The 23,453-nt window shown below is 43.2% G+C and overlaps 1 long non-coding RNA gene across 1 annotated transcript in view; it reads right to left on the bottom strand.

Annotated features, from left to right (window-relative positions):
• LOC139041255 (uncharacterized) overlaps positions 1-20,732 on the bottom strand; it is a 47,482-nt gene extending 26,750 nt beyond the window's left edge. The window contains exon 1 of the long non-coding RNA XR_011496072.1: positions 20,347-20,732. This is a non-coding gene — a long non-coding RNA (uncharacterized lncRNA). The remainder of the gene's footprint in view (positions 1-20,346) is intronic.
• Positions 20,733-23,453: the final 2,721 nt, after the last annotated feature.

Raw genomic sequence — 23,453 nt, 5'->3', positions numbered from 1 at the left:
ATCGTTCTATTTAAATTGTCAAGTAGACATTATCCCAGGCCCTTCAAATGATCCCCACCATCACCCTGGCAGCCCAGCCTGCCCAGAACCTCTGTCAGACTGTACCATCATCCAGCGACTACAGGGTTAACACCTAACGACAGACCCCAAGGAGCCCGTTTCAGCACCACGGCCAGCGTCTGTGTGGCTTGGTGGGTGCCTGCACTATGCTTGTGAATTATTTTCACTACCATCTCTGTGTACAGTTCAAACAAAACACACGCCAGGAGCATTGGCCCTACAGGAAATCAGTTTGAGGCCTCTGATTTGTTCCAAATCTCCTTATTTATTAGTTATAGAAACAGAGGCCGAGACAGAAGAAGGTACTTGATTGAAGTCAAGATACAAGCCACTGACAGATCCCTGATAGGGACCCAGGACCCCAAGCTCATAGGCTGGGACTCTGTCCTCTTTGTCAGTAGCTACCAAACCTATGGAGGCTGTGGACTGTTAAAAACACATACTTCTTGGGGCTGGCCCCGTGGCTGAGTGGTTAAGTTCACGCGCTCTGCTGCAGGCGGCCCAGTGTTTCGTTGGTTCGAATCCTGGGCGTGGACATGGCACTGCTCATCAGACCACGCTGAGGCAGCGTCCCACATGCCACAACTAGAAGAACCCACAACGAAGAATGCACAACTATGTACCGGGGGGCTTTGGGGAGAAAAAGGAAAAAAATAAAATCTTTAAAAAAAAAAATAAAAAAAATAAAAAAAATAAAAAAAAAAAACACATACTTCTTTACTCTACCCACCCCTAGCAAAACTCCATAGTGGGCCCAGGCATGGTATTTTTTCAAAAGCTCCCCAAATAATTCTGATGAGCAGCAGATCTGCAAAACATCGCCACCAACTGTGCCATTGCACACCAACAAACTTTAGCCTGTGGAAGAAACTCAGAAAGAAGGGAGAAATCTCTGTGAACATATTATTTAAATAATTCTTATCAGAGACTCATGTAGAAGACGTGTGTATATATGTTAGGACCACAAAATGGTTTTTCCCAAGCCCCTTAGATCTGTCTTACTGTCATACTGAACGGAAGAAAATAAAAGGAGGAAATTTTCAAAGATTGATGGTGATTGAGCAGCAGAGGAATGAGGATAACACAAGCACCAGCATCAGAACAGGACAGACAAATTTCAGCCCTGTTGCTGACTAGTTGTACATCCTCAGACACCACACTTAAGGTTTCTGGGTCTCACATCCTCCGTCTGTCAAATGGGGAGAGCAATACTTACCAGGCAAAGTAATTACAGGTTTCAGAGATAAACCAGTCAATTCTGGATTATCTTGGCAGTGGATTCCTGAGAGACAGTAAGAGCCTCATCCAGAGAGCCAGGTGGATATACAGCTTCCACCCAGCCCACAGGGGTAGCAGCACAGCCTTATCAGCCCCTGCCCAATATCCAAGCCCAGTCACAAAGGGAAGGACAGCCAGGCCTCTGTGGTACCTTCACCACCTCTGATGAGCACACTGATGAGTCCAGTTCAGGTGTCAATAATTGACTCTGGAGGTTTGCTAGCAGTGATTTGCAATTACCCATGAATGACTACTGGTACACTCTGCAGGTAACTGTAGAACCACCCTTAGTCACTAGGTACTCTGCACAGTACCTGCCATATAAGGGCAGCCATTATGACCATGATTGTGATTGTAAGACATGGCATAGTGGCTCAGAATACCACTCTAGGAGCCGGAGGAGTCAGTCCGAGGGGCCAGCAGGAGCGATTCCGTAGGCAAACGGGTCAATTTGAGGAAAAATGACAACTGAGTCTTCCGATCCATGAACCAGTATCTCTGTCCATTTATTAAGATTTTTTTAAGATTTTTTTAAGATCTCCATGCGGAGGCACAAATCAACAACATCAAGCAATATGAAAAAATACATTAAATCTCCAGAACAGAAAGAAAGCAACAAATACACAGAAAACAATCCCAAAGAAAATGAGATATATAACCTAAATGACGATGACTTCAAAACAGCCATCATTAAGATTCTCAATGAGTTAAGAGAGAATTCTGACCAACAACTCAACGAGTTCAGGAGCTATGTCACAAAAGAGTTTGATACGATAAAGAAGAACCAAACAGAAATATTGGAAATGAAGAACACAATAGAGGAGATTAAGAAAAATCTAGATGCTCTGAACAGTAGGGCCGATAATATGGAGGAAAGAATTAGCAATTTGGAAGATGGCAATATAGAATTGTTGCAGGCAGAGGAGGAGAGAGAAGCAAGACTTAAAAGATATGAAGAAACTCTCCGAGAATTATCAGACACAATTAGGAGATGCAACGTAAGGATTATAGGTATACCAGAGGGAGAAGAGAAGGAGAAAGGGGCAGAAAACCTATTCAAAGAAATAATGGCTGAGAACTTCCCAAATCTGGTGAGGGAGATGGATCTTCAGGTGACAGAAGCCAATAGATCTCCAAACTTTATCAATGCAAGAAGACCAACTCCACGGCATATAGTAGTGAAGCTAGCAAAAGTCAACGACAAGGAGAAAATATTAAGGACAGCCAGGCAAAAGAAACTAACCTACAAAGGAACCCCCAACAGGCTATCAGCAGATTTCTCAGCAGAAACTTTACAGGCTAGAAGAGAGTGGAATGATATATTCAAAAATCTGAAGGACAAAAATCTACAGCCGAGAATTCTCTACCCAGCGAAAATATCCTTCAAATACGATGGAGAAATAAAAACTTTCCCAGATAAACAAAAATTAAGGGAGTTCATTGCCACAAAACCTCCTCTTCAGGAAATCCTCAGGAAAACCCTCATTCCTGAAAAATCCAAAAAAGGAAAGGGGCTACAAAACCAAGAGCAGAGGAGATAAGTAGAAGGACAACAACAGAGAGTAGCAGCTCTACATCAGAACAGATTAAACCATGGGACGAGAAACAAAGGAAACTGAAGAAAACCGGAAAACAAGACACAAAATGGGAGTGGTAGGCCCCCACGTCTCAATAATCACTCTAAATGTAAATGGACTGAACTCCCCAATCAAAAGACACAGAGTGGCAGGATGGATCAAAGAACAAGATCCAATAATATGCTGCCTCCAGGAAACACACCTCAGCCCCAAAGACAAACACAGACTCAGAGTGAAGGGATGGAGAACAATACTCCAAGCTAATAATGAACACAAAAGAAAGCAGGTGTCGCTATACTAATATCAGACAAGGTAGATTTCAAAGCAAAACAGATAAAGAAAGATAAAGAGGGACAGTATATAATGATAAAAGGGACTCTCCACCAAGAAGACATAACACTTATAAATATATACGCACCCAACAAAGGAGCACAAAAATTTGTAAAGCAACTCTTAATAGAACTAAAAGAAGACATCAACAACAATACAATAATAGTAGGGGACATCAACACACCATTAACACCAATGGACAGAACATCCAGACAGAAAATCAACAAGGAAATAATAGAATTAAATGAAAAATTAGACCAGATGGACTTAATAGATATATATAGAACACTTCATCCAAAAACAGCAGGTTACACATTCTTCTCAAGTGCACATGGAACACTCTCAAGGATTGACCATATTTTGGGAACCAAAGCAAACATCAATAAATACAAGAGAGTTGAAATAATATCAAGCATCTTTTCTGATCATAACGCTATTAAACTAGAAATCAACTACAAGAAAAAAGCAGAGAAAGGTGCAAAAATGTGGAGACTAAACAACACGCTTCTCAACAAACAATGGATCATTGAAGAAATTAAAGAAGAAATCAAATATTATCTGGAGACAAATGAAAATGAGAACACGACATACCAAATCATTTGGGATGCAGCAAAAGCAGTCCTAAGAGGGAAATTCATCGCAATACAGGCTCACCTCACTAAACAAGAAAAAGCTCACGTAAGCAACCTCAAACGACACCTAACGGAACTAGAAAAAGAAGAACAAACAAAGCCCAGAGTCAGTAGAAGGAGGGAAATAATAAAAATAAGAGCAGAAATAAACGATATTGAAACAAAAAAGACAATAGAAAGGATCAATGAAACAAAGAGTTGGTTCTTCGAAAGAATTAACAAAATTGACAAACCCCTAGCCAGACTCACCAAGAAAAGAAGAGAGAAAGCACAAATTAATAAAATCAGGAATGACAGAGGAGAAATCACAACAGATACCAATGAAATACAAGAGATCATAAGAGAATACTATGAAAAACTATATGCCAACAAATTGAACAACTTGGAAGAAATGGACAAATTCCTAGACTCCTACAATCTCCCCAAACTGAATCAGGAAGAAATGGAGAATCTGAATAGACCAATCACAAGTAAGGAAATAGAAACGGTAATCAAAAACCTCCCCAAAAACAAGAGTCCAGGACCAGACGGCTTCTCTGGAGAATTCTACCAAACATTCAAAGAAGACTTAATACCTATTCTCCTCAAACTGTTCCAGAAAATTGAGAAAGATGGAGAACTCCCTAACACATTCTATGAAGCCAACATCACTCTGATCCCCAAACCTGACAAGGACAACACAAAGAAGGAGAACTACAGGCCGATATCACTGATGAACATAGATGCAAAAATCCTCAACAAAATTTTGGCAAACCGATTACAGCAATACATCAAAAAGATTATACACCATGATCAAGTGGGATTTATACCAGGGACACAGGGATGGTTCAACACCCGCAAGTCAATCAACGTGATACACTACATCAACAAAATGAAAAACAAAAACCACATGATCATCTCAATAGACGCAGAGAAAGCATTCGACAAGATCCAACACCCATTTATGATAAAAACCCTCAGTAAAATGGGTATAGAAGGAAAGTACCTCAACATAATAAAGGCCATATATGATAGACCCACAGCCAACATCATACTCAATGGACAAAAGCTGAAAGCCATCCCTCTGAGGACAGGAACAAGACAAGGGTGCCCACTTTCACCACTCCTATTCAACATAGTACTGGAGGTGCTGGCCAGAGCAATTCGGCAGGAAAAAAAAATAAAAGGAATCCAAATAGGTAACGAAGAAGTAAAACTCGCGTTGTTTGCAGACGACATGATCTTATACATAGAAAACCCCAAAGAATCCACAGAAAAACTATTAGAAATAATCAACAACTACAGCAAAGTAGCAGGGTATAAAATTAACGTGCATAAATCAGTAGCATTTCTATACACTAACAATAAACTAACAGAAAAAGAACTCAAGAACTCTATCCCATTCACAATCACAACGAAAAGAATAAAATACCTTGGGATAAACTTAACCAAGGAAGTGAAGGATCTATACAATGAAAACTACAAGACTTTCTTGAAAGAAATAGGCGATGACATAAAGAGATGGAAAAACATTCCTTGCACATGGATTGGAAGAATAAACATAGTTAAAATGTCCATACTACCTAAAGCAATATACAGATTCAATGCTATCCCAATCAGAATCCCAAGAACATTCTTCACAGAAATTGAACAAACAATCCTAAAATTCATATGGGGGAACAAAAGACCACGAATTGCTAAAGCAATCCTGAGCAAGAAAAACAAAGCCGGCGGAATCACAATCCCCGATTTCAAAACATACTACAAAGCTACAGTGATCAAAACAGCATGGTACTGGTACAAAAACAGGTCCACAGATCAATGGAACAGAATTGAAAGCCCAGAGATAAAACCACACATCTATGGACAGCTAATCTTCGACAAAGGAGCAGAGGGCCTACAATGGAGAAAAGAAAGTCTCTTCAACAAATGGTGCTGGGAAAACTGGACAGCCACATGCAAAAGATTGAAAATTGACCATTCTTTTTCACCACACACCAAAATAAACTCAAAATGGATCAAAGACCTAAAGATTAGGCCTGAGACAATAAGTCTTTTGGAAGAGAATATAGGCAGTACACTCTTTGACATCAGTTTCAAAAGAATCTTTTTGGACACTGTAACTCCTCAGTTGAGGGAAACAATAGAAAGAATAAACAAATGGGACTTCATCAGACTAAAGAGCTTCTTCAAGGCAAGGGAAAACAGAATTGAAACAAAAAAACAGCTCACTAATTGGGAAAAAATATTTACAAGCCACTTATCCGACAAAGGGTTAATCTCCATAATATACAAAGAACTCACACTGCTTAACAACAAAAAAACAAACAACCCGATCAAAAAATGGGCAGAGGACATGAACAGACATTTCTCAAAAGAAGATATGAATATGGCCAATAGACACATGAAAAGATGTTCATCATCGCTAATCATCAGGGAAATGCAAATCAAAACTACACTAAGATATCACCTTACCCCCGTTAGATTGGCAAAAACATCCAAAACCAAGAACGACAAATGTTGGAGAGGTTGTGGAGAAAGAGGAACCCTCATACACTGTTGGTGGGAATGCAAACTGGTACAGCCACTATGGAAAACAGTATGGAGATTTCTCAAAAAGTTAAAAATAGAAATACCCTATGACCCAGCCATCCCATTACTGGGTATCTATCCTAAGAACCTGATGTCAGATATCTCAAGAGTCCGTTGCACCCCTATGTTCATCGCAGCATTATTTACAATAGCCAAGACGTGGAACCAGCCTACATGCCCAGAAACTGATGATTGGATAAAGAAGATGTGGTATATATACACAATGGAATACTACTCAGCCATAAAAAAAGACGAAATTGGCCCATTCACAACAATGTGGATGGACCTCGAGGGCATTATGTTAAGCGAAATAAGTCAGTCAGAGAAAGACGAACTCTATATGACTCCACTCATAGGTGGAAATTAGTATATTGAGAAGGAGATCTGATCGGTGGTTACCAGGGAAAAGGGGGGGTGGGGGGAGGGTACGGAGGGGGAAGTGGTGTACCCACAACATGACTAACAAAAATGTACAACTGAAATTTCACAAGCTTGTAATCCATCATAACATTAATAAAAAAAAAAAAAAAAAAAAGAATACCACTCTAGAGCCAGACACACCAAGGTGCAGCTATTGACTTTGGACGTTATTTCCAAATGTCTCTAAGTTTGAAATTCATCATCAGTGAAATGAAGGCAATAATGGTATCTCTGCAATGAATTATTGCAAGGATTATATGAACTAGCATAGAAAAGGGTTTAGCATAGTGCCTAGCATGTAATAGATGCTCAGTAAATGCTCCTCTTGGTGATAACACCATTAATGTTAGTATTAATTTCACCATTCAACCTTAAGTTTGAGGGAGCCCTGACAACAGCATGTAAGATTTAGAGGTAGGACTAGCAGCCTAACAGGCCACCAGGGCCTAAGCAGGGGCCAGGCCTAAGCCCACAACTTACCCCATATACAGCAGTGTCCCATCAGGCCCCATGTGGTGCACACAAGTACCAAGGAGTACAGGAACCTCCTTCAAGTCCCTGAGTCCAGCAGTGGGGTGTTGCATCACAGTCTCAGCCCATAACCACCAGCAGGCACCTCCCAGCCTCAAACCCGTCAGAGAACCTGCTGGAAACTCATCCAACCACAGTGAGCCCTGCTCCTGGGGCTTGACTGAGTGAGGCAAAGGACGAATGCTGAGAGATCTCAAGCTTCTGGTGGCTCAGGAGACTCCAGGAAATGCCATGTGTGGATCCCAGGTCTCCACCCACCTCTTCTGCACAGATCTACACAACAGGTTACCTAGGCAGGCAGGCAGCCAACCCAGGATTCCAAGACAGAAGGCTTTGTGTATTTGATCTACATGCGTAGCCTTCCCTGACTGCTCTGGGATGCAGCACAGAGCCCAGCGACAAGGAGACAGGCTTCCAGAGAGAGATCGCTTGTATTCAGGGCCCAGCTCTATCTCATGCTCAGTGTGTCATTGTAAGGATCAGACAGACATGATTACATAAAGTGCTATAGATATCAGGATAATTGTTATTAACATTCATTATCATTACACAGTCTATGAATTTTCAGTCACAACACTCAATGTGCAAAAATGTAGTTTGCTATAATTGAACTCAATTTTTGAGTTAAGCTCCCATTTTGCCTGGTAAATAAACTTAATCTAGTTAACCCCAGGTAAAGTCATTCTCTCCCAGCTAAATGCAGAAATGTCAGGCTTCAAAGCCAATGTTTTCTCCTCTCTGCCCTCTTCTCCTAGATAGGAGATCTCAGCTATCCCAAGGCGAAGGTGAGGGACAGGGCTGTATTTTCATTGAATCTTCGTGTGGGAGAGCATTGAGTCCACAGTCACTCCAACATCCACATGTCTCCTTCGGACCCAAAGACTTTCCTGCCCATTTCTAAACTCAGATGCAGAAAACTTTTGGCTTCTTTGCCTCGCCCTTTATGAGGGGCTGTCACAGGCCCTTTGGTATCTACACGCACATTCATTGTTCCCACTGCCAAGTATTACTGCACTGAATTAGGATAGGAATGCTTTGGGGCTCCCCCAGACACACTGGGCAGTGAGTTTAGCACCCCTCTGCAGCAGGTCCCTCCAAACTCATTGAGGGTCTCTACAGCCACTAGCTGTCCTCAGGGCTCATCCAGGGCACAGGGTCACAAACCAAATAGACTTTGTCTCTGCCCTTATGGAATCAGTGACAGAAAACAAACAGCACACAGTGAACAAGTAAATGAATATGAGATTACAAATTGAGAAAGTGCTGTAAGGAAACAAATAGAGGCGGTGGTAGCAGAAAATGGTGGGGGAGGGGCTACTTAGACACAGTGATCAGGATCAGGGAAGGCTGTCTGCGGAGGTGACGGATATACTGAGACCTGAAGCAAGGGCAGGAGCCCACCCTGTGAAAGACAGGATTAGGGAGAGGGGATGGATGGACATTCCAGGCAGAGAAAATGGCATGTGGGGAAAAGGCCCTTAGCAGAGCCTGAGCTTGATGTGTGTTGGAGCACAGGGTCAGGGTGGCTGGAACAGAATCAGAGAGGAGGTGAGCAGAGCCTGTGGGTCATGGTAAAGAGTTTGAATTTATCCTAAGCAAAATGTGAAGTCATAGAAACGTTCATTTTCAGTTATTTTGTTTCTATCATTAAAGGATTTTAAACAAGGATGAGATGGATTTCTTGCTCCTAAAATATGTTAACAATCATTCTCAACACAGACAGTACAGCCACCCCCAGGAGACATTTAATAACGTGTAGGAACATTTTTGGTTGTCACAATGATTTGAGTGCACTACTGGCATTTAGGAATGCCCGGGGATGCTAAATACTCTGCGACATACGTGACAGTCCTTCTCAATAAAGAATTGCCCCACCCCAAGCCCTGGTGTTCCTGGTAAGATTCACCAGGGATCTGGCAGCTTGTGGAGGCAAGAGCAAAGGGAGGACAAGAGTAGTCGTGGGGGCGCTGGCTCAGTGGCGTAGTGGTTAAGTTCACACGCTGCACTTCAGCAGCCCGGGGTTTGCAGGTTCAGATCCGGGGCACGGACCTAGCACCACTCATCAAGCCATGCAGTGGCAGCATCCCACACAAAGGAGAGGAAGATTGGCACAGATGTTAGCTCAGTGACAATCTTCCTCCAGCAAAAAGAGGGAGATTGGCAACAGATGTTAGCTCAGGCCCAATCTTCCTCGCAAAAAAACACTTTTAAAAAAGAGTGGTCATGGAGACATCATTTGGATGGCATTGGTGTTGTCCAGGTGGGAAAAGATGATACCGAGAATAAGACTGGGGCCTCAGAGATGGAGAAAAGTGAAAAACTGGGCGGGTATGAGAGGACATTGTAAACTGGCCACTCTGCATTTCTTGTTAAATGAGACACAGTCCCAGAGTCTTTATCCACACCACTCCTAGTGGCCATTAGCAATTGTTTCCAGTAAATGATTGGAGCGAACCTACTTGGAAAATACCAGATTTGGGTAGTCATTCAGAGATAGAGAAAGAGAGCACGAAAGGAAGAAATGGGAAGTAAGTCTGGAAGGGACCCTGTGGGCAGGTTGTGATGGAATGACATCTGCTCTTCCTTCTTTTACAGGCTTCCTCTTGGATGACTGCCACCTCTCTTCCTCACTCCCACCCCTACCAAAGCCTCACAGCTGTAATTTGCATGTTCTCCACAATTCTTTTTTTAAAAAGCCCTAAAGACTTGCCTATCATTCAGAAAATTAGCTGTCATACATAATTAGGTTAATTTGGCATAACAGTCATCTGAAATGTGAACGGGCTATTAACAACGAAAGCAAACAGATGGAGTGGGTGTCCTTCCTCTGCTGAGCAGGGTGGTTAAGTCACGAGCTCTGCACACAAACTCCCATCATGCCTCTCCCAGAAGAGAAGCCAGCATGCTTGGACAGCCTTCACAGAGCCCAGCATCTCAGGAGAGCCCCACTCAGAAGCACTTATGGTAACCGATAACCCTGCGGAAACAGAGCCAGCATTCACCCCAGGAAGTGACCCAACCTTGGGCAAATTCAGAAACAATCCCATTCAGAATCAGTAACACTTACTGTGTCTCCTGTCTGCCTCTTGATCAACCCCAACCTGTATCCTCTTGTGGACTGACAAAGATTACAGATGGATCCCTAGGATGAGGACAAGTCAAGTTTTCCATTCATGGGGAGAAAGGAAATATACCAGGTGGGAAACAGATGCACGTAAGTGAGTTTCTTGTTAAGAATGCCAGATTCATTAGAATCTTTACCAACTGCAGCTTCTTCACGTCACACAGATGCCTACACATCATCGACCCTTCCTGAAGACTGCCTGCCCTCTTGCTCAGGCAGTGTGGCACTTCGATGCACACTCACAGGCATAAGTGCTCATATGATCACTCAGACATCTAGGAAAGAGTTTAAAACATACCTACCTTAAGCCAAGACATTGAAACTAGATATCAAGATAGGCCACAGTGAGGAAGCAAACCATCTTCCCTCTCTTGGTCCCCTGATTAATTGGCTATGGCTATTAAGTCTACCTGTCACACTAAATCACCTGAGGAGGTGTTTTACCTGGTTTACCATAAACCAAACTTTCTCTTAAGGATGTTCTTATCAAGAAAGCTTGCCTAATTATGTTCAGTCAATCATAACAGAAAGTGGAATGGGGAATCCATGCATTAAAAGGCAGTCTTTCAATGGTGCTTGACTAGTAGGGGCTAAAGACATGAAGCTGGACACATTTCTGAGCCAAAGACAAGAGGCAGAAGCCCCAGGACTAGAGATGGGCTTAAGGTCCTGCTGGTTACAGATTGGCACCTAACCAAGCGTCCTTTTGACTCCGGAGGTAAAAGCATAGCATAAGAGGGCAAACTGCTCAAGTCCCCACATATTTCTGAGTGGTAACATCACACACCTAGTTAGTATTATGTCTGAAATTGACCTTCACCAATCCATATTATCCATGCCACTATCCAAGACTGGCTTGTGGAAAGTTACATAAATAATTTTCCTATTCTAAATATATCTGGAGACTTGAATCTTTCCAGAATCATTTATAAGGTTATAACAGACACTATTGATGGCTCCAATTCCCTCAGTTCGCTTTAGGTCACCTGAAACTGTGATAGATGGTTCCAAAATGGTGATGGCCTCCTGCCTCAAGCTTTCGCACTTCTCTTCTTCACTGCCTGAGGACTTTCTCCAGCAACACCAGAGTTTACTCCCCTAAATGGAAGTGTAAACTGGAACTTCTGGTGGCCAGGGCACCAGGGACCATCCTCAAGAGAGATGGAAGGAAGGAAGTAAATGCCTTAAATTCCCTGCCTTCTGGTGGACAACTCCAGATGTACTCCATACAGTTTCTTATAGGGTCCCCGGACAGATGAATTCCCAGTAACCCACTCATTTACATACCTTTTACGGACCTGTCTCCCTTCGCTGTCTTACTCTTCCCAATCCCTCACTTGAGCTTCCTGGGTGCATCTCTGAAATAAAACACCAGCAGAAGTCCTAGAATGATAACCTGCTTCTGCAGGAATCCAAACTAAGACAAAGACAAAGGTAGTTTTAATCATTCCCTAACTGATAAACTTTATAATATGGTATTTTCTTACATGCTCTTGGAAATGTATGCACGCATATCTTTCTATGCAGATACATACATAAACGTTTTTAATGAATGAGGTTAAGTTATTCAATAAATGCAAAGATACACCATCCAGATCTTTTTGCCCCAGATGCTGGGAGTGCTGTCAAGGTCATCCTCTAGCTATCAGCCCACTCAAAGAATGCTTACCAGCAGAATGTGCCTAGCCCCTCAGTGAGTCCAACCCCCATATTGGGTCCTTGGCACTTTGGATAGGGGAGATCACAGAGGGGAAGACCAAGTGAAAGCCACTGAAACCATGCCTCCACCACTGGCCAAAACAGAAACTCTACGATGTCACATTTCAGGGAGGTAGGGTAGGTGGGGAGCTGGATATTAGCCACTCTTAGAGATCTTAAGAATGAAGGGAGAATGGTCCCTATCAGCTATTTATTTAATTCACTAATCTAGTCCTTGAAGAAACCAGATGGATCCTGAAGAATGACTGTAGACTCCTGCAGACATAGCCAAGTAGTGACCCCATTTGTTCTTAGGAGTAAACTCATGAAGAAATGTGTGGACCCTTCATAAAGAAAGAAGCAAAATTTTACTAAAGAGCATGAAAGAAGACTTGAATAAATGATGAGCCATATCGTGTTCCTGAAATGGAAGATTTAATATTTCAGAGATGGCAATTCTTCCCATATTTATCCACATTTTAACAGTCTCAATCAAATACCAAAAGACTTATTTTTAGAATTTGAAGACATTATTCTAAAATTAATTTGAGGAATAAATGAACAAGAATGGTCAAAGATGTATTAAAGAGAAAATTATCAGTGGGGAGAGGAGTGGCAGGATGATTCTATCATGGGATATTTAATTCACTATAAACCAAAATAATTCAAATAGAGACATATCAAGTTTAAAAATAATAAAAAGAGAATTCAGAGTGAAGCTTTAAAATGTCAAAGTAAGGACCTCCAAAAATTTGTTCCTCCGTAAAAGCAATGAGGACACTGGAAAAAAAAAAAATCAAAATCTTTTTTCAAAAGATTTTTCAGAACTCTGGAAATTAACCAAAAATTGTCAACATCTTGAGAGCATTTATCAAGAAAAACAGCTGACTCTTGGTAAGAACAGTGAACTTAGTGGTGTTTCAACTTGTCCTGGTCCCCTCCCCTTCCCCTCAGATCCACAGCAGCCTTGAAAACCAGAAGCCTTGAAACCATGGTAGCTGCTAAAACCAGCAGCCTCAGAAACAATAGGAGATAATTGTTTAATCCCACAGATGTCTGAGGGAGTAATACTTGTTGGGTAATCATGAGGCTCCGCACAAAACTTAAAAAAAAAAATTGGGGAAAGAGCTATTCATAGGAGGTCTTAAAAGTAGATTCCCACATTCCAGGGAATCTAGTAGGCCATGTGCATGCGCAAGGCCCTGGCATGCCCAGAAAAGACATGAGAGGGCCCTAACTTCTCACCTACCACTGATCTTGAGGCCCTGACAAGCAGGAAGTGAAGGCTAAGGTAGAGCTGCCAACTTCCTGAGCATTGGAGGGCTGCCCCCAACACAGAGAGTGCCCCTTGGAAAAGTGTAGATGACTTATTGGTTCAAGGAATTTAAGGAAATCATTGTCCAGTCATGAGCTGACCACTAAAATAATCAAACTGAGAAGTCAGTGCTCTCACATGACACGTAACACAGGCTTTACAGAATTAGTCCAGAAAAGTCACTAAACAGCGATAAATTCTGAGAAGAGGGAATGTCTGATTTCCAGAATTGCAAAATTGTATTATTTTAAATGTCCCATTTTCAGAAAAAAGTTATGAGACATGCAAAGAAACAGGGAAGTATCACACACACACACACAAACACACATACACACAAAAGCAGTCAATAGAAACTGGTTTTTAAGGGAGTCCGCATGTTGTACTTAGAAGACAAAGACTTTAAATCAGGTTTTATAAATATTTTCAAAGATTTAAAGGACACCAGTTCTAAAGAATCAAAGGAAAGTTGTGAGCATGATGATCACCATATAGACAATACTAATAAAGAGACATAAAATATTAAAAAGAGCCAAACAGAAACTCTGGATATGAAAAAGAACAAACAGATTTTTTAAATAAATCACTAGAGAGATTCAACAGCAAATTTTAGTTGAAAGAAGAATCAGCAAGCTTGAAGATAGATCAGTTGAGATTACCCAGTCTGCGGAACAGAAAGAAAAAAGAATGATAAAAATGAACAGAGCTTCAGAAAACCTGTGGGACAATGTCAGATATACAACAACATAGGTATAATGGAAGTCACAAAAGGAGAGCAGAGAGACAGGCAAAAAGAATACTTGAAGAAATAATGACCAAAAACTTCCCAAATTTGATTAAAACCATTTCTCTACATAGGTATGACACTCAATAAATTCCTATAGGATAAGCTCAAAGAAGTTCACACCTAGCCATGTTGCAGTCAAGCTGTCAGAAACAGAGTACAGAAATAGTCCTACATAGATCTGGGAACTTAGTGTACAATACAGGTGGTATTTTGATTCACCGAGGAAACCTGGAGAGTTCAGTTAATAAAGCTGGGCCATCAGATTAGTGACTTTGGAAAAAAAAGGCAATCCTGATTCATTCCTTTTTCCAAAATAAACTCGCAACTGATGAAAGATTTGAATACAAACAACTGAAAGCATAAAAGCACTGAGAAGAGGTTGCAGTCCCACACGGTGATGCAGGAGGCTCCCGAAGCCCCCTGCCCTGGACACACCAAGCATACAGCTGCCTATGGAGCAATTCCTCTGAAAGAAATCCATAACCCGCCTGAAGGACACCTACCTGAAGGGCCAAGGAGAAAATACCCACATGGAAACAGGTAGGAAAGGCTAAGATACACTCTCACCATAAGCTCCATTCCTCACACAGCAACACACGATTGGGAGGGAACCCCCAACTCCAGCTTCCCCTTGAGGAGTGAAGGTTTGGGCCTGACATCCAGCACCCCAACTCTTAAGACCTCTACCTGAGGGAGGGGCCCCCAAAATGCCTAGCTCTGAAAGCCAATGTGGCTTGCACCCACAAGACCCATAAGACGGTAGTAAATTTAAAAAATAGTTCTTGAGAGGCTCAGTGGGACTAGCTGTGGCTATCTCTCCAGGGCTCAGCCCAGAAGGAGGCCTGTCTCCCAATCTTTGCCTGAAAGAGCCCTATTTGTGCCCTTCAAAAGCTGTTGCCTGAGGGTCAGGCTTATTTAGCACACTTCTAGGGGCTGACTGCAATCCTCGCCAGAGACTGGGGATGTCAGTGAGCACCATCTCAGCATCCTCCCTCTGGCCCAATTCAGGTCACTGGTGTCTCCCTGGAAGGAGTCTCTGCACACATCTGTCACCCAGCTTTTGCAGCCGCCACCCAGAGGATGCAATCCTCGATCACTTGCCTCTCGTGGCCAGCAGAGCTTGCTTTCACCAGTCCCACAGGACTGTAGCAAAGAAAGAAATAGTTCTTAACCAGCTATCCTCCAAGGGCTCTGAGCAGAGGGAGGAGACAGAACACTCATCTTCCGGTCATTCACTGAAAGAGGCCTATTTGCATACTTCAGAGTGCGGGCTGAGGGTCCAGCCTCCAATCAGCCTGCATCTAGTGCTGATAAGACTATTCTCTTTGGGAGACTGACAGGTCTTGGCAAACCCTCAACTACTGGAGGCCACTAAGAACAAAGAGGGTGGCTTGGATGATCCAAAGGTTTGAGTGACAACCAAGAGCTCGGGTGAGGCTGAATGGTAAGGTCAATCTCCTGCAGGAGACCATGCCATCGAGACCGGGAGTGGTGGCTGTTTTATCAAATGCACAGAAAACAACACAGAGCATCAAAGAAATCAAAGAAATAAAGGATCAGACAACAAAAGCAAAGATAAGCAAGTGGGACTATATCACACTAAAAAGCTTCTGCACAGCAAAGGAAACTATCCACAAAATGAAAAGACAACCAATGGAGAGGGAAAAATATTTGCAAATCATATGTCTGATAAAGAGTTAAAATAAAAAATATATAAAGAACTTGTACATCTCAATAGCAAACAATCCAATTTAAAAGTGGGCAGAGAAACTGAATAGACATTTCCCCAAAGAAGACAGACAAATGGCCAACCGGTACATGAAAAGATGCTCAACATCACTAAAAATCATCAAGGAAATGCAAATCGAAACCACAATGAGATATCGCCTCACGCCTGTTAGAATGGCTATCAGAAAAAAGACAAGAATCTAAAGACACCATAAAAGACAGAAAAGACAAGAATAAAGACAAGTGTTGGCGAGAATGTGGAGAAAAGGGAAGTCATGCTGTGTTGGTAGGAATGTAAATTGGTTCAGCCACTATGGAAAATAGTATGGAGGTTCCCCCCAAAATAATAATAAAGCTTCCATATGTCCAGCAATCCCACTTCTGGGTACATAGCTAAAGGAAGTGAATACAGGATATCCCAAAGATATGTGAAACACATAAGACTTAACACACGTGTGTTTACAAATCAGAAAAGAAAGGCATTCACAGAAGAAAGAAAAAGCAAAATAGCTAATTAACAACAACTATGGTATATCACTCATATTTAAAGACAAAATTGAAATACAGTCCAATGTAATTTTCACATATCAGATTATATTTTATCTTCTTTAAATTTATGTCAGAGCAGACAAGGATGTGGTAAGTAATTATTGTGATAATAATTTTGCAATATACATGCATATCAAATTATCGCATTTTATACCTTAAACTTACTCAATGTTATATGTCAATTATATCTCAATAAAACTGGAAAATAAAAACTTAGAAAGATATGGTAACTAAGAATAGTCCTGGACAATGTGGGGGATCAAAATTTGCCACCTCAAAATGTGTCTCTTTTGTTTGATTATTTTTAAGGATAAAAGACTTCGAAAGAAACTTCAAACTTTCCCCTAGCTGCCTGAAAGAACTTAAGATAGAAGGCCTGTCCCAGGAAGGAGCTGTCGCCATAGAGAACTCTAGGTGTGGTAGACAGGAAGGCACCTGGCGAGGCCCATGTTTACCCAGCTTAGATGGCCCAGCAAACAACAAACATTCGTTTACCAAACATTTGCTTCTCCACCTCCGTGTGAATTGCCTTCTTCTCCTTTGGAGTCCCAAATCACTACCCCCAACATCCTCCTTTTGTCCTTAGCTGAAGGTGGTATTTAAGATAGCAGCTTTTGCCATTTTGGCAAGTTACTCAGTTTTCCTGCGTTTCTCCCATGTATGCATGTTATTAAACGTTGTTTGATTTTCTCCTGTTAATCTGTCTCATGTCAATTTAATTCCTAGACCAGCCAGAAGGACCTAGAGGGCAGAGAAATAATTCCTCCTCCCCTGTGACAGCAATTTGGTAATATTTACATTAACACTTTTGCTGTTTATATTCTGCTTCAGTGTTCCCACACACAGCTATTTTAGCCTGTAGAAACACTTATACCAAGTGCAAAAAAATATATCCAATAGAATGTTTATTACAGTGAAGTAACAGTAAAAAATTGGAAAAACCTAAATGCCCATCAACAGATTTTGATCAAATTATCTGTGATTGATGATGATGATATTTAATATGTTACCTACCTTTAAAACTATATAAACTTTAAATATGTTAATCACAATGGCTGTCTCATAGACTACAAATATGAAAACATTTCCTTTACTACTTTATTAACTCTATGCCAAGACTTCATCTCTGAAAGACAGAATACACAAGATGCTGCTGAGAGGCAGAGGGATTGGAAAACAAGAATCAGAGAATATCAGAGTTGGAAGAGCAATTAGAGACCATCCAGTCCCCTATTTCATTCTTCATTGGGAGAATTACGACCCAAAAAGGTGAAGTAACTTGCCCAAAGTCACACGCTGATAGAGAAGCTGTAAGACCTCAGGGCTTCTGACTGCCAGTTTGCTACCCAACATAAACACAGGTTCATTTACAGCCACACAAGAGGCACCAAAAGAAAAAAAAATGAAACTCTAGGCTTGTGGCAAGGAAAGGGGCCTTTATCGTTGAAAGGCAGGCAAACCAGGAGATGGGAGTTAAAACCCAAATCCACCTCCTGGCAGGGAAAAAGGTAGGGTTATTTTTGTTTGTTTGTATTTTGGTGAGGAAGATTCGCCCTGAGCTAACATCTGTGCCAATCTTCCTGTTATTTATTTTTCTTTTGCTTGAGGAAGATTCACCCCGAGCTAAGGTCTGTGCCAATCTCCCTCTATTTTGTATCTGGGCTGCTGCCACAGCATGGCTGACTCGGTGTAGGTCCGCACGGGGATTGGAACCCAGGCGGCTGAGGCAGCATGCACTGAACTTAACCGCTTTGCCACAGGGAAGGTAGGGGTTTGACCTGGGGCTTTAGGTGGGGGAGAGGGAGCATGGGGCCGTGCTGATTGGTGCCTTCCCACCAGCCTGCATCTGGCCTGGTGAGGCTGAATCTTGGTGTCTGGACATGGACTTCCTGGGAAAGAGAGCTCACTCTTACACTCAGAAGGGACAGAAAGACCTGGTTAGTTTTGAACAACCGTTGATTATGCTGAGTACCCGTAGCTGCATTTAGCAAAGCTGATCTCAGAGTCTTTTGTTCTGGGGAAGACTTTTTAACTTCTTTGTTCTCAGCTTAAAGTTTAGTCTTTTGCTCCCAGAAAAATTGTAAGCCACTTGGGGGCAGCTCTTTTCTCTCTCCCTGGCTTCTCCTCCTCCACGATTTACACAGCAGAGTCTTGATGCATAGGTTACAGAAGGAAGACCAAATGGTTCAATTAAATGATTGACTGATTCTCATCCAGGCAAACTGCTTGTGCTGTCGAGACATAGGACTTCCCGTTATGACCTGTCTGCCCTGGTCATTTTAACAATCAGATCCACTGAACGGCCAGGCATACATCGCTTTCAAAGCAGTGACTAGAGTCAAATAGCTAAGTGCCTCCAGGCCAAAGATCTCTCCACATCATAATGGAAATTTCTTAAGGGGTCCTAGGAAGACTTTACATATAATTCACTGAACCTTAAGGCCAACATTTGAACTATTTTCTACCAAGTCCTGTCTGTTACAAGACTGGTATAAAGCATTACCCTGGAACTCAGAAAGTTTATCCCCAATCCTGTGCTTTCTTACTGTAGCAAGACACAGACTGGATGTTCTGTTCCTCTTGATGGCACTTTTCTGTCTGCTTCTTCCAGAAACAAATCCTGAGACAAGATTCAAGAGTAAGACATTTATTTGGAAGGTGATCCCAAGAAACACAGGCAGGGGAGTAGCAAAGTAAGACAGAGCAGGAAGTAACCAATAAAGGGTAGGTGACTGAGCTGATGACTGCAGCAGGCAACTGGGGCTCGACCCTTGTGGGGAACTCTTGAGATCCAGCCTAGCAACAAGAGTTATCTCCACAGAGGGTAAGGGAGGGGGCATCCGCACACCAACTCAAGCTAGCTGCCCGTTGTAAGCTGTTCGTGGGGGTGTATTATGAGAGAGCTCTCAGGCAGTTGGAAGTCTGCACTACAATGTTAAGACCCAAGGGTGTAGGGTGGGCCACAGGCGTTATCTCCCACAGATATTTTATCAGCAAAGGAACAGCTAAATTTCAACTAAAAGGAGGGACTGAGTGAGAAAGAATTTAAATCTTGAGATAGGGCTTTAAGCCCCACCCCAAATCCCCACCCCCAGATTGTACTTATTGCCCAAAAGGCCCACCTACCCATTCACTAACTTCTCCAGGTCCCCCAAGCAAAGAGAGACATAAAAACCGTTTCAGGTTAATCAGAAGTAAAATATTTTGCATAATAAGATCACTGTGGATAGTAATTGGAGCTACTCCATGGCAGAGAGTGTGTGCCTGAGTGCAGAGCTGCCATATGCATTTTATTGGTACTGAGAAGAGGTAATTGAAGCAGAGCAGTTTCTCTCTATGGTGGGTAAATGGGCTTTAGCAGCAACAGCAGGAACCTCATTATCACCTGGGGACTCTGGGCATGCTCCATGAAAGAGACCATCTGTGGCCATTTTTGAGGATGTGCCCCCAGCACTGGGCAGGCTCCACAAAGAGGGTCGTGGCACCACTTCTGAGTTCTTCCATCCCTCGCTGACCCCATTGCGCCTTGTGCCAAGAGGTTCTCTCCCTCATCATCATTCAGCCACAGGGCAGTCATGGACAATCCCATTTCTCAAGGTGGGCCCTCTACCTCCAGGGTCTCTTGGTCTGGGAGAGCAATCACAGGAAAATGGGGCCCTGGAGGAAGGGGATGAGTACCTCGTAGTTCCAAGTTAAGAGCAAGGAGAAAATAAAAAATTCATGAACCAAATCATTGGTTCATAACTCACCTTATGATGCCAGCTTTGTTCCAAGTGCAGGAGATGAAAGGAGAGGAATGCTAACAGGGCAGCTGTTACTGCTCCAAATGGGCAGGCAGGCAGTTCTGGCTACAGGGCTGCTGGGGGCAACAGTCTCTGGCTGATTGATTCGCCACTGCCTTCCATTAAGTTGCTGCGCATTGCGAGGCTCCCTTTTGGACACTGGTCATGCACTTTATTTGAAAGGAAATCTTCTTGGTGGGGAGGAGGAGACAGGCATGTGATTTATTGACTGCTCAGGCAGCAGCGGCTCTGTGCTTCAGACTCCCTGCACGTCTTTCCTGCTGTCTGTGCCTCGTGTACCTTATAAGACAGGACTCAGGAGTCGGGGAGCAGGAGAAGGCAGAGTGGGCAGATTCTGCATTTTATGGAACTTCTGAACCCTCCCATACCCACCCAGCGATATTTTCACAAGATACAGAGGTCATTAGGAGATGAGGGAGGAACTAAAAGAAAAAAAAACAAGGAAACATGAAACTTTGCTCTTCAAAGAGTAGAAAAGTCAACTCCATGTGCCACACGCATCCACAACTTCCAGGCACAGTTAGAGGCTTTTGCCCAAGTGCTTTTCAAAGGCAAATTAACCTGCCTTTTCATGGGTCCTGTGTTTTTGTAAAGTCCAGGAGTCCCATGGGGCATAACTCTCCAAAGTGTGCCACCCGCAACTCCGCAATCTGCCCGCAGGGCCCCTCCTTTTCCCACCCCTCCAGGGGAAGCTCTGGGTGCCTGCCCTGAGTGAATCGTGGCCCACCACCTTCACAGTGGTCTCTGCTGCTCTCCTTTCCCACCAATGACACTGCAGTCAAGATGCATTCTTTTTAGTCTCGTGAAGTTACCGTGCACGCCCTTGCCGTCTGCTCTAACTGGGCTGGGTATCTCCTGGCTCTCCACTTGCGGAAGAGGAGCTCTTTGACACTCAGCTCGACTGCCTCCTCCCCACAAGGCCATAACAAGCCCTCTTCTTGTGCTCTCCTTGTGCTTGCCGGTCCCTCTGGTGCAGCTGTCAGCGGCCTCTGCTTTGTGTCCTACCTACTGGAGCAACACAGGTCTCCTCTACCAGGATCTGCAGATCCCAGATGCAAGGATCACACTGGTCAAACGTGTGTGTGCGTGTTTATCATGTACAGGTGTATGCACATGCACACATATACATATATACAGTAGGCACTCAACAAATTCTTGTTGAATGAATAGATAAATGAATAAATATTTGCCTGAGCTTTCTATGATGTAACATTCTTACCTTCACTAAGATTTGAAACATCAAGGGTGAACGGCACTGGCTGAGCAACTATTTTCCAGACACTGCTATTGTAATCTACACATATGTTTCCTCATTCTGATACTTAATCACATTGTGGTCAGCGTGAGGTATAATCCCGATGTCATCTAGGTGTACCAGTCTGTGAATAAGAAGGCAAGTACCAGTAACATTTAAGTTTGAACCACCTGCTGAGTGAGGAACATGGTTTTCCAGGAACATGGGGCCTCCCAATATCACCTCCGGGTATTTCTAAGAGTTCCCCTGAGGATAGTCTCAGGAGCCACAAACCTGGCCCAGCTACGTCTTCACTGGCCCAGCACTGGACTGACTCCCAGCCTGCCCGTGGCCAGATGCCCATCAACGTGTTTGCAAAGTGTACACTGCTTCCCAACATCTCAAAGCCACCAGACACACTGGGGCCCGTGCTGGACGAAGAGAATCCTGCCTCCAGCCACGGCACTCTTCATGGTCTGTGGACATGAGCAGAGTGGCTTCGGGGCCCAGTTCATAAGACTTTTGTCACACCACTTCTGTGGCTTCTGGTCCTGACTCGTGTGGCCATTGGACTCACATCTGACCCGGAGGCTGAGCAAGACATCCAAGATGCAGCCCCTCATTATCCTTATCAGCATGTTCCAACACCAACAGCAATCTCCTCCCAGCCTCCCAGTCATGAAACAAAATCCCCTATACATTCAACCCATGTGGTGGAAAGCAGAGGTACAGAGCAGGGGCACGTGGGCAACCCCAGCAGCCTGAGCCCTGGCCCGCTTGCCGACGTGCTCTGCCAAGCAACCGTCTCTAATAGGTGCAATTACACTTGCCAAGCTCTGGGCTCCGTGCTCTACATTCATTTTCTCATGTTAACTCTTGCCTCAATTCTGTGAAGATACCTATTATTTCCTCCCATTTCCAGATGAGAAAAGCAACAAGCAGGAGTTAAATAAGTTGCCTGAATTCTCAAAACTAACATCAGGGTTGGAATCTGAATCCAAGCCCATCTTACTCCAAAGCTGTGCTTTTAACAATAGGATCCACTACTTCTCATGTTAGCCTTTTCCCTCTAATTAACCTGTAAGTTTCTCCCAAGCTGTTCGGATATTTGCAGTTCTGTTGTTCATGGGGCGGATCCTTGTGCTGAGCAGGAAGTTGCTGAAGTTACAATCCCGAGGTCATTCTAAATTGCAAAGGGAAGTTCCCCTCCCCAGAAGCCCATTACTTCTCTTGGGAGCTCCCTATCTCCTTCCTTTAAGCAGGAAATATACATCAAACAAGACCTTTAATTAGCCCTCACCATTCGCTCCTACATCCTGTAATAATTATCGTTGGCGATGTCATTCTGAGTCCCCTGGGTAGCATGGATATTATGGACTATTAGAGGCTGTTCTGAAAGCTGGCCGGCAGTCTGATTCATATTAGGCCAATTGCTTTAACTGAAATTAAAATCTGTCAAGGATAGTTGGACGATGGGTCTTGGCAGCTGACAGGAACCCTCACCGAGCCGAGCAGAACTCCCTCGGGGAGCGCAGCCGTCTCGTCTCAAGGTGAAGCCTGGATATTAGTGAGAGACCAGACTTCGAAGGGACACATTCTCTGGATTTGTAGCCCTGGACAGACCCCCTGGCTCTGGTAACTACCTCCACTGGAATCCACCCGGGCAGTAAGTGTTCCGTTCTTTTGCACGGCCTTTGGGGGTTCTCAATGACGACCGACGTTGAAAACACGGAGCCAGTGGTCATGGATTTTACAGTTTAGTTGTTATAACAAGTCTATTAGTTGCCTGCCTAACATCTATTTCCCTCATTTTTAACAA

This window comes from Equus asinus, chromosome 20 (assembly GCF_041296235.1).
Source record: "Equus asinus isolate D_3611 breed Donkey chromosome 20, EquAss-T2T_v2, whole genome shotgun sequence".
NCBI lineage: Eukaryota > Metazoa > Chordata > Mammalia > Perissodactyla > Equidae > Equus > Equus asinus.
Note: the sequence above shows the minus strand (reverse complement) of the source record. Positions and strands in the feature narration are given on the sequence as shown.